Source organism: Canis aureus, chromosome 34 (assembly GCF_053574225.1).
Source record: "Canis aureus isolate CA01 chromosome 34, VMU_Caureus_v.1.0, whole genome shotgun sequence".
NCBI classification, from domain to species: domain Eukaryota; kingdom Metazoa; phylum Chordata; class Mammalia; order Carnivora; family Canidae; genus Canis; species Canis aureus.
The window spans coordinates 30,881,643-30,899,034 of record NC_135644.1 but is presented as its reverse complement, the minus strand read 5'-3'; positions in this window follow the sequence as shown (position 1 = coordinate 30,899,034).

Here is a 17,392-nt window from a genome sequence, read left to right as displayed (position 1 = left end):
AAAATTTTTTTTTTAATTTATGATAGTCACACAGAGAGAGAGAGAGAGAGAGAGAGAGAGAGGCAGAGACATAGGCAGAGGGAGAAGCAGGCTCCATACACCAGGAGCCCGACGTGGGATTCAATCCCGGGTCCCAGGATCGCGCCCTGGGCCAAAGGCAGGCGCCAAACCGCTGCGCCACCCAGGGATCCCTAAGCAGTGAATTGTTAAAATTTTACGACTCAAATGCATCAAGTAATATCATTCCTTAATCTTGTACTGAAGGGTTCTGACAATTTTTAGGGAAGCAGATGTGAAATATTGATGTTTTCATGAGCAAAACTGAGCCCTGTGAACTCAGAGTACCCACAATACTCTGTGGACACTGATGGAGTTTTGGGGATAGACTCTGTCTTGTACTGTCTATAGGTTGGCTAATGTTTAGCATTGCCCCTTGGTACTCACCCTTCTAACAGATACATACATTGATCAAAGCCAAATGTTGTAATCATATCTAGCTTCATATACCATTCAAAGCAATATGTTCCTCTCACCCCAAGATATTGAAAAGATCTACATCATTGTTAGACATCACATTTTATGTTAGGAAGAAACTGAGAAATAGATGATGTGACTTGCCTAAATTTGTTAGTAGCCAGTTCAGAATCAGAAACTTATAATTCTTATTGAATCTTGTGTACTTTTCATTATCATGTTAAATAGAAAAGGCATAGTTTTGAGAGGGTTTTGGCCCAGGATGAGAAGTTCTTTCCAAAATTTACATTTACTATCTTTTATATTTATCTCAAGTTGAGACAGCAGTGAGATAGCCTGACCTAAATAGTGAAATAGTGTTTGTCTATTGACAAAAATTGAAATAGACTGGGCAGCCCGGGTGGCTCAGCAGTTTAGTGCCGCCTTTGGCCCAGGGTGTGATCCTGGAGACCGGGGATCAAGTCCTACGTCAGGCTCCCTGCATGGAGCCTGCTTCTCTGTGTCTGTGCCTCTCCCTCGGTGTCTCTATGAATAAATAAATAAAAATCTTTAAAAAAATTAAAATAGACTACTTTTATCTTGCCACTTTTCTTAACTTTGTGTCTATTTCTAACACCTAGCCCCATTGAGTCATTTTGTGGACATGGTTACAGTGCTTAAGCATGAAAAATAATGGGGTAGATACTCTGGATTATTATCCTGGTTCTGCCACTGATGAGCTGTGTGAGCAACAATCAAGGATAATTTGCTTAAGATCCTTAAGCCTGTGTTCTCCTCTAATAAATGAGGATATCAATTGCAACATTGTCAAGATGAAATGAGCCAACTCACAGAGCTATCTCAAGGGAGTACGATGGGACTAGATCAGATTTACGTCAAAAAAGATAGTGCTGGAATTCCAGGTTCATTGATTCCACATTATATGAGGCTGTTTAGATTCCTGACCTATATTTGCTAAATGCAGTAGTGACCTCAGTCATTATTTCAACTCAAAATGCTCTCATAACTTCATAATGGACCTGTTTGAGAGCCATCAAACTGTATGTATAATTTTAGCACATAGCTTAAATATATATATATATATATATATATATATATATATATATATATATATATAAAGATTTTATTTATTTACTCATGACACACACACACGGGGGCGGGGACGGGGCAGAGATACAGGCAGAGGAAGAAGCAGGCTCCACGCAGGGAGCCCGATGTGGGACTCCATCCCAGGTCTCCAGGATCAGGCCCTGGGCTGAAGGTGGCGCTAAATCGCTGAGCCACTGGGGCTACCCAAATACTTACTTACAAATATCATCTCCATCATCATCCCAGAATCTTCCATAAGAAACTGTTTGGAATCCTTGACATCTTCTCCAAGATGAGAATTGTACTATGGACTTGAGCAGGCTTCTCTTGTGCAATGAGCTGTTTCAAAGGGGTAGGATTGACATAGATCAGATCTGGGGACCCATTTAGGCCTGCTGTCCAAAAGTTTGCTTTGTTTAATGATTAGATCTGATTATCTATTTACCTGATTCAAGGTCCATCCATTGGCCAGAATGAACAAAGATTCTATGATTGCTGGAGAGAGCTTCTTGAGCAAGTCTGGACCACATGCTTGTATTTATTATTATTATTATTATTATTATTATTATTATTATTATTATTATTTAATCTCATCACTGCCATTTGAGACAGCCCAGAGCTTTATCTCAGCCACTTAGTTTGAGCCTTTCTTACCAGGCTCTCCTCAGAACTACATTACTTGTGTCTCCCTTACCCTGCATCAAATTGCCCACATGGGCTAATCCTGTGGGGATGCCCTGACAGTTACATTGCCCCAACCTGAACTTTTAGAGACGATGCTTGTCGTGCCTCACGCAAAATCCCAAGATTTGCCAAAATTGGATTATAGTTCCACATTTTTGTTTGACCTTATGTTTTATTGGTCAGCTCCTCCCTGGGGCTGTGATTTTATTGTGTTTTTTTTTTTTTTTTTCTCTTCTCTTCTCCCTGTGGAGGTTCTTTTCCTATCCTGCTGAGGAGCCAGCCCCATGGTTTTACTCCTCCTGGTCCTGGCTGTTGCACTGGGACCCTCTGCCCTGACTAGAGAAGTATTCAATTCTTCTACTCATCATCAGTCTGAGAAGAATGAAGAGTTTGGAGTAGAAACTATTGACTAAAATAATTATCCTCTCATCGTCAATCAATTTGAAGTCGACTTCAAAGAGATAGTAATAGCTTAGGATCTCAGTGTGCAGAAAAAGGTGAATACATCTGATAGCTGCCACCAGTGAGGGTTTGATCTTAAGACTGCTTTTGACAACTCAATATGGGAAAGAGATAACAATCGAAATGACAGGCTAATGGGAACCTACAACCTATCTGGAGGTGTAAAGCTGTAATTCTTCTTAGTTTTTTTTTTCTAAGATGTAGATCAGACATGGGAAGCTATTTCTATACTCTCTTTTTGCTGTAATTGGTTTGGCAATGAGTTTAAACTGGAATGGTAAAACCTGGTTTTACCAATACATTTCAGTAATGATCACTAGTAAACATTCTTCTCTCTTCTTCCTCCTTCTTATTGTTATGAAACAGTATAGCATAGTAGTTAAGACCTGGGCTTTCAAGTCGTACAGACCTGAGTTTGAAAATATTTTTAGCCAAGTACTAACCGTGTGACTTTGGGCTTACTACTTTTTTGAACCTTAGTTTCTTCACTGTGAAATAGGAAGAATAGCACCTAACTCATGGGGTGGCTGTGACAGTTAAATGAGGTACCCTGTGTAAACTGCTAAGCAGAATACTTCATAGCGAGTGCTTGGGAATAAGAAAACTATTACTGTCAGCATTTGAACAGCTTTGGAAATAGCAATCTTAAACCTCCATAAAAAATGAAGTGGTGGTTCTTATGCTTTGGACTGTACCTCTGTTATCTCTCTATGCCCTTTACTTCTGTCTGTTACACATTCTAGAAGAATGTGAAAATTTTCCATAGGCAAGCTATCTTCTTTGACCTACTCCTTCTTTCCTGGGTAATGGTGAAATACAAGATCAAAACATCTGTTTATTATCCTGCAGTGCAATAAAACGATGCCACTCAGAAGAAATGTGCTGGTGAGGCACATCAGCATATATTGTCATCAAGTTAACTCATGCTTTTATTAACTTAAGACCATTTAAAATTTTCTCCTATTCTGACTATTTTGGCGATCATACTTGAAGTTTTCATCAAAGTGATATATAAGTGACATCTGATCATTATTAGTATCTCTTTTAATATGCAAAAGGGGGACAAATGCTGTAGAATCGGCATTTTGTTCATGATGTGTTCTAAGACCATAAACTCTGAAAGGATAAGAATCATGCTTGTATCTGTCTTGTTTTCCACTGTGTCTTTACTACGTAGCATCATGCTTAATTCATGGTACATACTAAAAAACTATCTGCTTTGTGTATAATAATATAAATCACTGGTCTATAATTATACATTTATAAAAGTAGTTGGTGAAGAATAGTAGTTGGTAAGAAGACATTCAACCAAAGGTTTCTCTCATATTTAGCTCATAAGACTCCTTTTTATGTGAACCAATTATACTTAGGTTATTTCTCTGCCTTAAGGGAAAAGCATTCCTTCATGATCAATCTGTGTGACCCTTTGCCAAAGGGTTTTTTATTTTTAATGAAAAATTGGCTAGTGGTATATTTTAGACTTGTCCATTAACATTTTAGCTGTGTTATTTGAAATGTTGATGTATGGTTAAATTAAGGTTGTGGTTTTAGGGCATAAACTAAAAAATACCAGGATATTACATTATACATAAAGGACAAGGAAGCTTAAATTAGTAATAAACCAATTTAAATTGGGTTGTCTTGAAATCCTTAATGATGACTGTGCAAATGACTCAAGGTAAATATATTTTTAAAAAGCTTCAGCATCTATTAAACTTTGCCTAAAATTAATTTTTTTGAGAGGTCTCATTGAAGTTTTCCATTAAAAAATCTAAAAGAGTAGTGAAATACTAAGATTTTATAACAAAGTAATGAGATTTTTTTCCCCTTTTTAATGAACAGACTAGAACATATAATTTTATATACATTTTCCTCAAAGTGGTCATTGATTCCAAGAATATATTCAGATTTAGATTTTGTGTTTTGAATAAACCTATGGCAATGAGAAAATAGTAGAAAACTATTATTTTATGATTATGTTTCACTTTCAAACTTGTTTACTTAATCACTTAGCTGCAAATGATATTTAGTTGATCATAAAAATCAAATCCAACTTTAAAGAATGAGAATTTTCTGTCATTATAAGTACACCAAATAAGAGTGGCAGACTTTGATTATCTTCAAAAAATTCTAATATCTTGAGAGATGGTACCATCATTGGGGGAAAAAAATGTCTAGCCTCTTAAATGTCCACTACACTGAAGGTGAGAACACTTAGAGTTATATGTCTCGTTTTTTCTTTGGAAACAAGCCTTATTATTTTAGAGATCTAGCAGAGTAGCACAGCTTAAGGCCTTAAATATAAGCCTCCTTTATTTAGGAAAGTCTTTGTCAATGGTACAACCTTGAGATAAATACATATATGGTAACAAGGGAGAAAGAGCCAACCACTCTGTGAAATCAATCTTGGACATCAAATGATTACTGGTAGATTAACCTCAGAACAACTGAATAATAATTATGGCTCATATATTGTTGAATCAAGATTGGACTTTCTCTGTCAGTTTTAGAGTGCATATGTTGGAGTAGCATCATGAAATGGAATGGCCACCTAACTTCATTGTAAACATGAAAGGGAAAATGTTACACAGTGATTTCCATTTAAGATTTACCCATTGAAGATCTGGGAATGAAGATGTTATTTAGGTTAATACATATACCATTTTATAGGTTACTTTGGTGTAGTCGAGACATCAAAGTATACTATAATTTTCTTCCAAGAAGTCTATTACCTCTGGTGAGATAATCTACATACTCATATACTGATGTCTTTCAAATCCAAAGATAACCAAATAGAAACCTTTGTCTGAATTTCCTATAGGCTCCTCACATCTACCCTACCATTATCTAATCTTGTGATGGGCTCCTCCCCCTTTCCCCACTAATTTGTCTTCTGTAATCCTTATGCCTGTTCATGCTGTGGCCAGCCAAGTTCCAAGAGGGAGAAATTATAGTATCTTTCTTAAACCCATCCTCTTTCCTGCTCAGACCTATCCAATTTGTCATCAACTCTTAAAGTTTCCTTCAACATGCCATTTGCTTTTTATCCCCACTGCCCTAGTCTTAGTTACCTCTGACTTGGACTGTAGCCACAGCAGACTTTTTGCTTCCTTGATTCCAATCAGTTCTTCACATTGATGACAATTCTTTTTTTCTGAGATGTCACTTCTGCAGCAAAAAGACAAACAACATCTCTGGCTTCTTTCATTATAGAAGAAAAGTCATTCTCTATTTGGTGAGCAGAGACGATTATGCTCCAACTTAATACTTCTTTGCGCACAACACTCTAAATTTCAACCACACTAATTTGTTACCATTCCTCTAGTATGCTATGCCAGGTCATAGGTCCTCTTCTTTGTACAGGCTTCCCAGAGCCTCTATCACCTCTGCTGGGCCCTGACTACCTGCTTCCCTTCTAACACAGACTCCAAGGATGAACTTGTCCCAGCTTCACCCAAGTAGTTGATTGTTCCTTGTTCTGTGCTCTTACAGTCCTTACTCCCTTATGATACAGTTATCTGTTTAACTACAATTTGTCTGCCCATTTTAATCTCTTTTTACTAAACTGTTGAGTTCATAGAGGACTGCCATATATCTTGTTGATCTGCATAATTATAGGGTCAAGAACAGCCCATAGCACAAAGAATAGGCCCAATAAATGATCCTTGTTATTTCCTCAACAGACATTTATATAGGGCTCAGTATAAGCCAGGTACTATTCTAGATTATTTATATAGACTCATGAAAATTTCACTATAGCACTTATCCAATAGGTAAAATTGTGACCCTCATGTTATAGGTGAGGGCATTGAAGCACTGAGAAGTTAAATAACTTGCTCAAGGTGCAAGGCTGTTACATATCTGAGCACAGTATGGAATCCATGCACCAGACATGAGTTCTTAACTATACTATCTTTCAGTGTAGCCTAAAACCAGAACCCCAAATTAATTCATTTTGTGAAATCCTTGCTTTTAGAGAAAAAGGAAAATAACAAAGAAATCTTCGTAATGAATGCATTATACATTAAAAATGAGGATAATGTATTTTCAGTTTCTTCGAGGAAGTAAGCTTCAGTTGCCTACTGTGGTAGATGTCTTAACAATGGTTTATTTTTTGGATTCCCCCCCCCCATCTCATTTTTTCTTTATTTTGAAATATCACCCTTTTATTCCTTATATATTTCCTATATATCAAAAACCATTTTCCTTGGAATATACTTTTCAGAGTCTACTCCTGAAGAAACTCCACTACGACAATGATGTTTATAATAATTACCTTGGTTGCAAAATACTGTACATAAAAAAAAGCTTCAATCTGTTAACATATTAAGAAGAAAGTGTTGCAGCACATTGGGGAATATCTTTTACAATCCTTGATTATAAATTCACCTTGGCGCCCTGCTCTGGGCCTCTGGCACTCTGCCCAAGTTTACTGTTTTAATTCCACTTTAAGCAATAAGACAAAACAACAACTTTAATACAAATAAGTACCTACCCAGACCTACTCTTCATGTAATAGATTCTTTCCAGTAAAAAGGAACATGAATCTTTCTTTCAGACACCAAATGAATGAGCAATGAGAAAATGGCCTTTTATTATATACCAAGGGTTGAAGTGACTACCACTAGAAAGCAATTTATTGGGGTCTCTTGAACTCCTCTCTGCATGGATCATAAGGCCTTGGGTGAGATTTGTCTTCAGGCAAAACTTTTCCTTTTTGGGATACTTCGGCCTCTGAGGACAAAGTAACAGGAACACAACAGTTGTTTTTAATATTGTAAAAATCCTAATGGAATTCATACTTTTGCCTCCCAAAATCATTGTCCAGGATAGCCCAAGGGTTAAACATACAGTTGGAATCTTACTATCTCATACTTGTCTAAAGCTCTGACCAGAAGTTAGTTTTTATCTTTAATAAAAATGGAGATTAGTTACTTAATAAAGGCAGTTTTATAAGTTAACATCTTAAAAACTTGGAGTTAGGGATGGAGGAGGAGTAGGAGTGAATGGGTCCTTGGTGAAAAGTTTGTATCACTAAATACACAGCACAGGGCACACAGAAAGCCACCAGTTCATATGAGTGAAGCCAAAAGTAATATACCAAGGAAAAATAATTCAAACTCTAGTTATTGTGTGATATGCTCCAAAATGCCAGTTGTGATCAGGAAAAGGAATCTTGGAGTCACCTAAAACATATGGATTCAGTCCTATAGACTTAAGCTGAATGCTTGTTAGATTAGGTGCTGCTTTAGTTAGACCAGAAAACTACTGGGCCCCTGAAGGAATAAAGAAGCATGAGGGCGTGTTGGATACAAGTTGTTTACAACCTTGCAAACCTGAAGGCCGCTGGATCTACCTGACACTTGTAGTTTTACTGCCATGCACTGTAACCTGATAGTATGCAATTAATTTAAAAATGTTTTTTCCTTTTTTTTTCTGATTTCAAAAGCAATTCCTCTGTTAGAAAGATTAAAACAAAAACCAAACTCTTATAAAGAAGAAACTAGGGGGATCCCTGGATGACTCAGTGGTTTAGTGCCTGCCTTCAGCCCAGGGCGTGATCCTGGAGTCCGGGATGCAGTCCCACATCAGGCTCCATGCATGGAGCCTGTTTCTCTCTCTGCCTATGTCTTTGCCTCTCTCTTTGTGTCTCTCATGAATAAATTAAATAAAATCTTTAAAAAAAGAGAAACTAGTGCTTCCATCAGTGTGTCTTAGAAAAAAAGTCATTTATAATGTTACCACTGTTTCATTTCAGTTGATCTCAGTCCATTGTTCTCCCCATAATATATTATTTTTATTAAACAAATACTTAATTCAATTAACCAACAATCTATTATTTTTGTTTTTATGTATTTGTAATCATGGTGTACATGTAGCTTTGTACTTTAATTTTTATTTCACATTAAATGCATTTTTCCACATTATGGCATAGTCTTCATGCCTGCAGGGTGTTTCACGCAGTAGATAATTTTTTTCTATTGTTAGATGTTTATTGTTTCTGTTTGTTAATGTTGTAATGAAGAGTTTTATGATTTATTTGAATATTTTAGATCATTTCCTTAAGTTATAGTTCCTCCAGAATATGGAGTATAGGCTATATTTATTGTTCACTGTTGCATTCTGAGTGCCAATCTCAATGTCTAGCATTGGTATGTACTTCATAAATTTTTGTTAGATAAATGGTGAATGAAGAGGAAATACTGGATTAAATGGCATGAAGAAATGTTTATTGTCACTCTTTGAACTGGATAGATACTTTTGCAAGTGTTACTTCATTTAATTCGAGAAAGACTCAGTGATGTAGCTGAAGAATCAGAGGTTGAGGGACTGAGTTATAGTCCATATGGGTAGTGTGGAGCAAGTATTCAGACTTTGGTTCTTTAATGTTAACCTCAGTGTCTCTTCATTTTGCCACATTGTCCCTCTTCTAAATGTTTTCATTAAGAAAATCAAGAACACTAAGTCTGGAGGCTTCACCTGTTGCTTGTCAACAGTTAGTAGGAAGGTCTAGCTGGTTGGCTTGAGTAGAGTTTGCCAAAATGTGGTTGGTGTACCGCTCCCATAGAACATACCTGCAGGGCTTATTAAACTGGCAGATCTTTATACCTTTCCCAACACCTAAAGAATCAGAATTTCTAAGGGATAGGGAGGTTCCTGTGCAGTTGGAATCTGCATCTTTATCAAGCAGCCTGTTGTGTGTCATGGTCCCCCAAATGGTTGAAATCTTAACTCCTGGTACCTGTGAATATGACCTTACTTGAAAATAAGACTTCTGCAGATGTAATCCAGTGAAGGTAGATGAGGTCTTATTAGTTTAGGGTAGAACTTAATCCAATTATAGGCAGCCTTGTATGATAAGGGAACTTTGGATACAGAGGAGACACAGGGGAAAATGCTATGTTGAGACACAGAAGACAGAGGGACAAGCACCTCTGAACACAGAGGTAGAGATTGGAGTGATGCATCTATAAGCCAAAGAATTAAAGCCAAGCATTACTGGCAACCTCTAGAAGCTGGGAAGAGGCAAGGGAAGATTTTCCTCTAGAAAAGAGAGAACATGGCCCTTTCAACACCTTGATTGCAAACTTCTAACCTGCAGGACTGTAAAAGGATACATTTCTGCTTGAAGCAGCCTGGTTTGTGTTATTTTATTGGCAGCAGCCCCAGGAATCTAACACACATCCCTAGAAACATTTTGTGCCTGCTTAAGTTTGAGAGCCACTAGTTAGACTTGGTTTTAAGTCCTAAATTGATTATTAACGAAAAATAGCATTTTAAAAACTGAAGTGATCAAATGAAGGGCAAGACTGTGTTACCATCAATGAAAGTCAGGGTTAATAAACATGGTACATTTGGATTAACGAACAAAATTCTATTTTGGCACATCTGGAATTGTGGCTACATTTTGAAAAAGGGATAGACCAAATCTCAGTGTGCATGTTTCACACCAGAAAAGAAGCATTCATATTTGAGATATTTAGATCTAAAGCTTTATGTCTTTAATATTGCTCACCAATATTGGGGCACCTTTGTGGCACATTGGTTAAGCATCTGACTCTGATTTCAGTTCAGCTCATGATCTCAGGGTCCTGAGATTGAGTTCCCTATCAGGCTCTGCTCTCAGTGTGGAATCTGCTTGAGATTCTTTCCCACATTCTCTGCCCCTCCCCCTGCTCACATTCTCTCTCTCGACTCTCTCAAATAAATTAAAATAAATAAATAAATGAATAAATAAATAAATAATAAAATCTTAAAAAAATTACTAGTCTTTTAAGGCCCCAAATATAGAGCTTCTATTTTTTTAAGTTTTTTTTTTTTAAATTTATTCATGAATGAGAGACACAGAGAGAGAGAGACAGGCAGAGAGACACAGGCAGAGGGAGAAGCAGCCTCCATGCTGGGAGCCGGATGTGGGACTCGATCCCAGGTCTCCAGGATCACACCCGAGGCTGAAGGCGGCGCTAAACCGCTGAGCCACCAGGGCTGCCCCAGAGCTATTTTAATAAATTATTGATAGATCGATAAATGATAGATGATAGATAGATAGATAGATAGATAGATAGAGTCAGTTTTCAAGTTTTAATTTAAATTCCAGTTAGTAAACATAGTGTAATATTGGATTCAGGTGTAGAATTAATGATTCATCAGTTACATAGAATGCCCATCACCCATTTAGCCAACCCCCTGCCCACTTCCCCTCCATCAACCCTGTTTGTTCTCTATACTTAAGAGTCTTTTATGATTTGCCTCCCTGTCTTTTTTTCCCCCTTCCCCTGTGTTTATCTGTTATAAATGAAACTTACCTAAGAATAGCTCTTCAGTAACTTTTCCAGAAAAACATTTTTAAGATGTGTTAGGGGGTATCTAAAATGATTTCCGATTACTCCCAACTTCTGGCACTCAGATTTTGTATGATGCTCTCCCTTTGATGTGGTCTACACCTGCTGACTTGCTTTTAGCAAATAGTATATGGTAAATGTGGCGACATACTACTTTAGGGATTAGGTTTTAAAAGACTGTGTCTCGGGACACCTGGGTGGCTCAGTGATTGAACATCTGCCTTTGGCTTAGGTCGTGATCCTGGGGTCCTGGGATCAAGTCCTGCATCAGGCTCCCTGTAGGGAGCCCGCTTCTCCCTCTATGTCTCTGCCTCTGTCTCTGTGTCTGTGTCTGTCATGAATAAAATCTTAAAAAAAGGAAAAAGACCTTTACACTCTCTGGCTCTTCTTGCTTGGTGTTTTGATGGAATAAGTTGCTGTGTTGTAAGTATAGGCCATAAATATATATGGCTTCCTTCTTTCTATAGATCTCAAGTATAAATGCTTATGATGTTCCCTTAAGGGGAGACCTGCTGCAAAGAAATGAGGGCAGCCAACAGCTAGCAAGGAACTGAGGCCATCAGTCCAACAGCTTGCAAAATATTGAATCCTGTCAGCAGCCACATGAATTAATTTGGAAGAGTGTCCTTTTATGTTTGACCTTTGAGATGGCCATAGCCTAGCTAAAACCTTCATTGTAGTCCTGTGAGATCCCAAGCCAGAGGATCCAGTTAAGATTTCATGGATATCTGACCCAAAGAAACTGAGATAAATGTTTTATCCCACTAAATCTTGGTATAATTTCCTTTTTTAAAAAACAATTTTTATTTAAGAGAGCACTCACAGGGAGGAGGAGGGGCAGAGGAAGAAGCAGGCTCCCCAGTGAGCAGGAAGCCCTGTATGAGGCTGGATCTCAGGACCCTTGGATCTTGACCTGGGCCAAACAAACACTTAACCAACTGAGCCACCCTGGTACCCCAAGTTTGGAGATAATTTCTTATGCTGCTATGCAGCAATAGATAGTAAATACAAAAGTTTTAAAATATCTGAGCTTTTTTTCCCTCCACATTTGGAAATTTATGGAGATTCCATGTCCATCTCTACCATTAGCTTCCTTGGTTTTAAATATGAATGATTTTATGGATCTCTGCCTAATAATTGGGGAAAACAAATATGGTGAATTTTGCCCCTTGCCTACTTTTGAACTCAGTGTTTTTTATGGTGTCTCACTTGGGGGTCATTTTGTCCAATCCCTGCACCTTTCAGATGATGGAGGCAATATTAGCTTGACCAAGTAAAGTTGTCAGACTTAACAAATAAAATTTCAGGATTGGTTAAATTTGAATTTCAGATAATCAGTGAATCATTTTGTTTTTCAGAGATCATATGGTTAAGTATTTTAGTTTTTTAATTTTAATTCTGATATACTTAAAATACAGTGTTATATTAGTTTCAGGTGTACAATATAGCAATTCAACAATGATATACATTATTCAGTACTCATTATGATATGTGTACACTTTTTTTGGATACATGTACTCTTAATCCCCTTCACCTATTTCACCCATTTCCCTACCCACCCCTTTGCAAACCATCATTTCTCTATAATTAAGAGTCTATTTCCTGGTTTCCCTCTTTGTTTTTCCTTTGCTCCTTTATTCCTTAAGTTCTACATATGGGTGAAATCATATGTTATTTGTCTTTCTCTGTCTTATTTTGTTGAGTATTATATTCTCTAGGTTCATCTATGTTGTTACAAATGACAACATTTCATTCTTTTTATGGCTGAATAATATCCCCGTGTGTGTGTGTGTGTGTGTGTGTGTGTATACATATACACCACATCTTCTTTACCCATTTATCTATTCATGGACACTTGGGCTGCTTCTATAATGTGGCTATTTTAAATACTGCAGTAAACACGGGGGTGCCTGTATCCCTTTGAATTAGGGTTTTTGTATTTTGGGAGTAAATACCTAGTAGTGTAATTAATAGATTGTAGAGTAGTTCTATTTTTAACTTTTTGAGGAACCTCTACACTGCTTTCTACAGCAGCTGCTCCAGTTTGCATTCCCACCAACAGTGCAAGAGAGTTCCCCTTTCTCCACATCCTCACCAAGTGTTTTTGTTTACCCATTCCGACAGGTATGAAGTGATATCTCTTGTGGTTTTGATTTGCATTTCCTTGATGATGAGTGATGCTGAGCATCTTTTCATGCATGTATGAACAAGTGTGTATGTATTCTTTGGAGAAATGTCTCCATTTATTCAAATGATCATATGGTTTTTATCCTTTCTTTTATTTATGTGACGTATCATACTGATTTTGCAAATACTGAACCACTCTTTCATACTGTGAACATATCTCACTTGATCATGGTGAATAATTTTTTAAATATATTATTGGATTCAGCTTGCTAATATTTTGTTGAGGATTTTTACACATATGTTCATCAGAGATGCTACCCTGCAATTCCCTACCCCTCTCTTTTGTGGCGTCTTTACTTGTTATTGTTGTTCTTTGTTTGTTTTAATCAGGGTAATGCTGGCCTCATAGAATGATTTTGGAATTCTCCTTCCTCTTCTAGTTTTTGGAATTGTTTGAGAAGAATATGTATCAACTCTTCTTTAAATGGTAGCATTCACCTGTGAAACCATCCGGCTCTAGACTTTCTTTGGGAGCTTTTTGATTTCTGATTCAATTTTATTGCTAATAATTGGTTTGTTCCAATTCTCTGCTTCTTCAGTTTGGGGAGGTTATACGTTTCTAGGAATGTATCCATTTTTTTCAGGATTGTCCAATTTGTTGGCATTTAATTTTTCATAGTATTCTTTTACAATTTAAATTTCTGTAGTGTCACTTGTTTTTTGTCTTCCCTTTGTGATTTTGTTTATTAAAGTCCTCTCTCAAAAATAAATAAATAAATAAATAAAGTCCTCTCTCTCTTTTTGATGAGTCTGTCTAGAGTTTTATCAATTTTGTTGATATTTTAAAAAAAAAAGCTCCTGATTTTATTGTTTTGTTACTTTTTTTAGTTTCTATTTTGCTTACTTTTACTCTAATCTTTGTTACTTCCTTTCTTTTGCTAGTTTGGGGTTTTGTTTGTTCCTTTTCTTGCTTCTTTAGGTGTGATGTTAGATTGTTTGAGATTTTTCTTGCTTCTTGAGGTAGGCCTGTATTGCTATAAACTTTCCCCTTAAAACTGTTTTGCTGCATCCCAAAGATTTTGGACTGTTGTGTTTTCATTTTCATTTGTTTCCATGTGATTTTTGATTTCTTGGTTGACCTATCATAGTTTAATAGCATGTCACTTAACCTCCATGTATCTATGGTCTTTCCAGATTTTTTCTTATGGTTGATTACTGGTTTCATAGTGTTGTGGTCAGAAAAGATGCCCTAATATGAAAAGAATGTATATTCTGCTCCTTTATGATGGAATGTTTTCAATATATCTATTGGATCCACCTGGTCCAGTATGTCACTCAAAGCTACTACTAACTCGTTGATTTTAGTTTGGATTATTTGTCCATTGGTATAAGTGTGATGTTAAAGTCCCCTACTATTATTATATTTCTACTGATTAGTTCTTTTATGTTTGTTATTAGCTGCTTTATGTATTTGGATGCTCCAGTGTTGGGTGCCTACATATTTATAGTTGTTATATCTTCTTGTTGGATTGTCTCTTTGATTATTATAAAGTGTCCTTCTTTGTCTCTTGTTAGAGCCTTTGTTTTACAGGCTATTTATATGTAAGTATTGCTACCCTGGCTTTATTTTGACATCCTTTTGAATGATAAATATTTCTCCATCCTTTCACTTTCAGTTTGCAGGTGTCTTTTGGACTGAAATGGGTCTTTTGTAAGTAGCATAGAGATGGGTCTTGCCCAGTGAATCATGTTTTAACCTAAGTATGCTCCATGTGATATTTAGGACATACTCAAAATGTAATTTGTTCAATTAAAATTGACTTGGTGTCTTGTATTTTTTATGGCAACCCTCTGCCCAAGGTCATGTAAACAATCTGTAACAGCGTCTGTACTAGCGGCCAGATGTCTTGTTCCTGGGCCAATATTTTTCCTTTCATATGACCCTGCAACACTGATGAGGGTGGTACTTAGAAACTCATCTTGTGGTTGAGCATGTTTGAAGTTTTAATGTAGTAGCCATTACTGAACTGCTTTTGAAAAGAACTCATGGGTTATTAAAGGACAAAACTAATGTTCTCTGACACAATCAATGGGTCTCATTCTGCAAATGAAAGTCTAGGCTGATAGCATTAATGGAAGGCAGCTGTAGATCCTAATATGCCCAAGCAAACTGGACTGTATGATGTTAGTTTCTGACTTGGTTGCATTGATACAATGATTTAAGAATTTTAAAGAAGGGTAATTTGTCAGGAAAAAGCCAAATCAATTTCAAGGAGCTTTTATATTTATATATTTAACATATGCAGATATATAAACATTAAAATAATTATATAAAATGTATTAATATACATAGTAGGCATTAAGAAGCCACTTATTAAATGGTACTAAGAGAAATTAAACCTGTGTCTGATTTCTCTGTAATTAGAATTAGTGCTTCTTTGCTTTTCTCCTTTAACTTTGAATACCTGTGTGGCTTTAATTGTTTAAGTACCTTTACATGGTTAATTCACATAATCTACTCTTGTTGACAATGAGTTTTTTTTTTTAAGGTTTATTTATTCATTATAAATAAGAGAGAGAGAGAGGCAGAGACACAGACAGAGGGAGAAGCAGGCTCCATGCAGGGAGCTGGACCTGGGACTTGATCCCAGGACTCAAGGATTGCGCCCGGGCCAAAGGCAGGCACCAAACCACTGAGCCACGCAGGGGTCCCTGACAAAGGGCTTGTAGTGCATGGTCTTTTGAGGAAAACCAGTACAATGAGAAAATAGAATGGTAAAGTGAAAAATAAGAAAGTCTGGTAATTAGGTGTTTGAATTAATGACACTCAGGTTTTGTGCCTTTGCTTATTTCAGTTTCTTTAATCCAACACATCCCAAAACCTAGAAATGTTTTATATTTCATGGCTTAAATAAAACCAGTTGTTTTTTCTTTATTTCACCGATGAACCTTTAATAATTTTATCGTCTTTGGGGACAAATAGCCAAGTAAAATATGAGCAGTAACTTAGAGCTCAACTAAATGTTAGGAGTTTCTTTTTATGGGGAAGGATTATATTATACTTGTTCTATGATCCAATACTTGGCTAGGCAAACTATAGTGATTATATATATTTATGTGTTATGATTTTAAAGAAAACATATTAACAAATATTAAAGTAAAATAATTTCCTTATATTAATAATTATGAATGAATAATGCTCTACTTTTAATACTGTCACTTACATTAGTTCCTCAACTCTCTAGAACAATTCTGAAAACTGGCTTAAAGAGGAGATAATCTACCTAAGGTCACATGGATAGAATGTGACACAGTCTGGTTTCAGCCCATATTTTCTGACTCCTAAACCCAAGAATCTATCTACTGTGCTATACTGTCTTTAGATTTCTGATACTCTTCTGTTAAAGAATGTATTCACTTTGCAAATATAGAAACTGTGCTGTAATGAAGCAAGGACTTATTTATCAGGTACTCTAGAGCCTTGTTTCCTGGAATTTAGCATTTGAACCTCTTGAAGCCTGAAAATCACTTATTTAGAAATACTAAAGGAGGAGGAATGGAAATTCACTTTTTTCCATTTAGAATTCTTGTGGCTGATCTCATTTCCATTCAGAGTGGTGTGTCTCCCTGAATATTTTATTAGAGTTCTGTTGCAGCTGAGTTAAAGTTGTGCCTGCCCTACTGCCCTAAACCAGTGATTGGATATGTCCTATAATTTTTTGCCAACTGGCTAAGTGACTCAAAGCTTTCAGAATCGATGCGAGGAGTGCTAAGGTGGCCGAGAGAACACAGAACATCTCAGCAGCCAGGAAATGAACCAGAAATTAAAAGGATATGAAATCTAATCCCCGAAGAAAATAAAGTGTGTCAGTGTTTCATTTTGTTGGCATGGATAACAGAAAACTGGGTCTATTTTTCCTTTTGTCTTTAGTGATAGCCTAGTACATTATAAATCAATAATTTTATGATTTTATCCACCATTCTAAAATAACCATTAGACTTTACAATATAGGCCCTGAACCCTAGTAATTGATTTTCCCCTTCAGCATATGGAGCTGAGGAATTCTAGACATTTGAATATTAGATTTATTTGATTTAACTGCTTTATTGTGTAGCCTTTTGGATCCATATATTCCTGATGAGTGAAATTCTCGAATAAACTTGAAGTTATTGAAGAATATGACTCCAGTTTTCTTCCCTTAATTCATTATTTC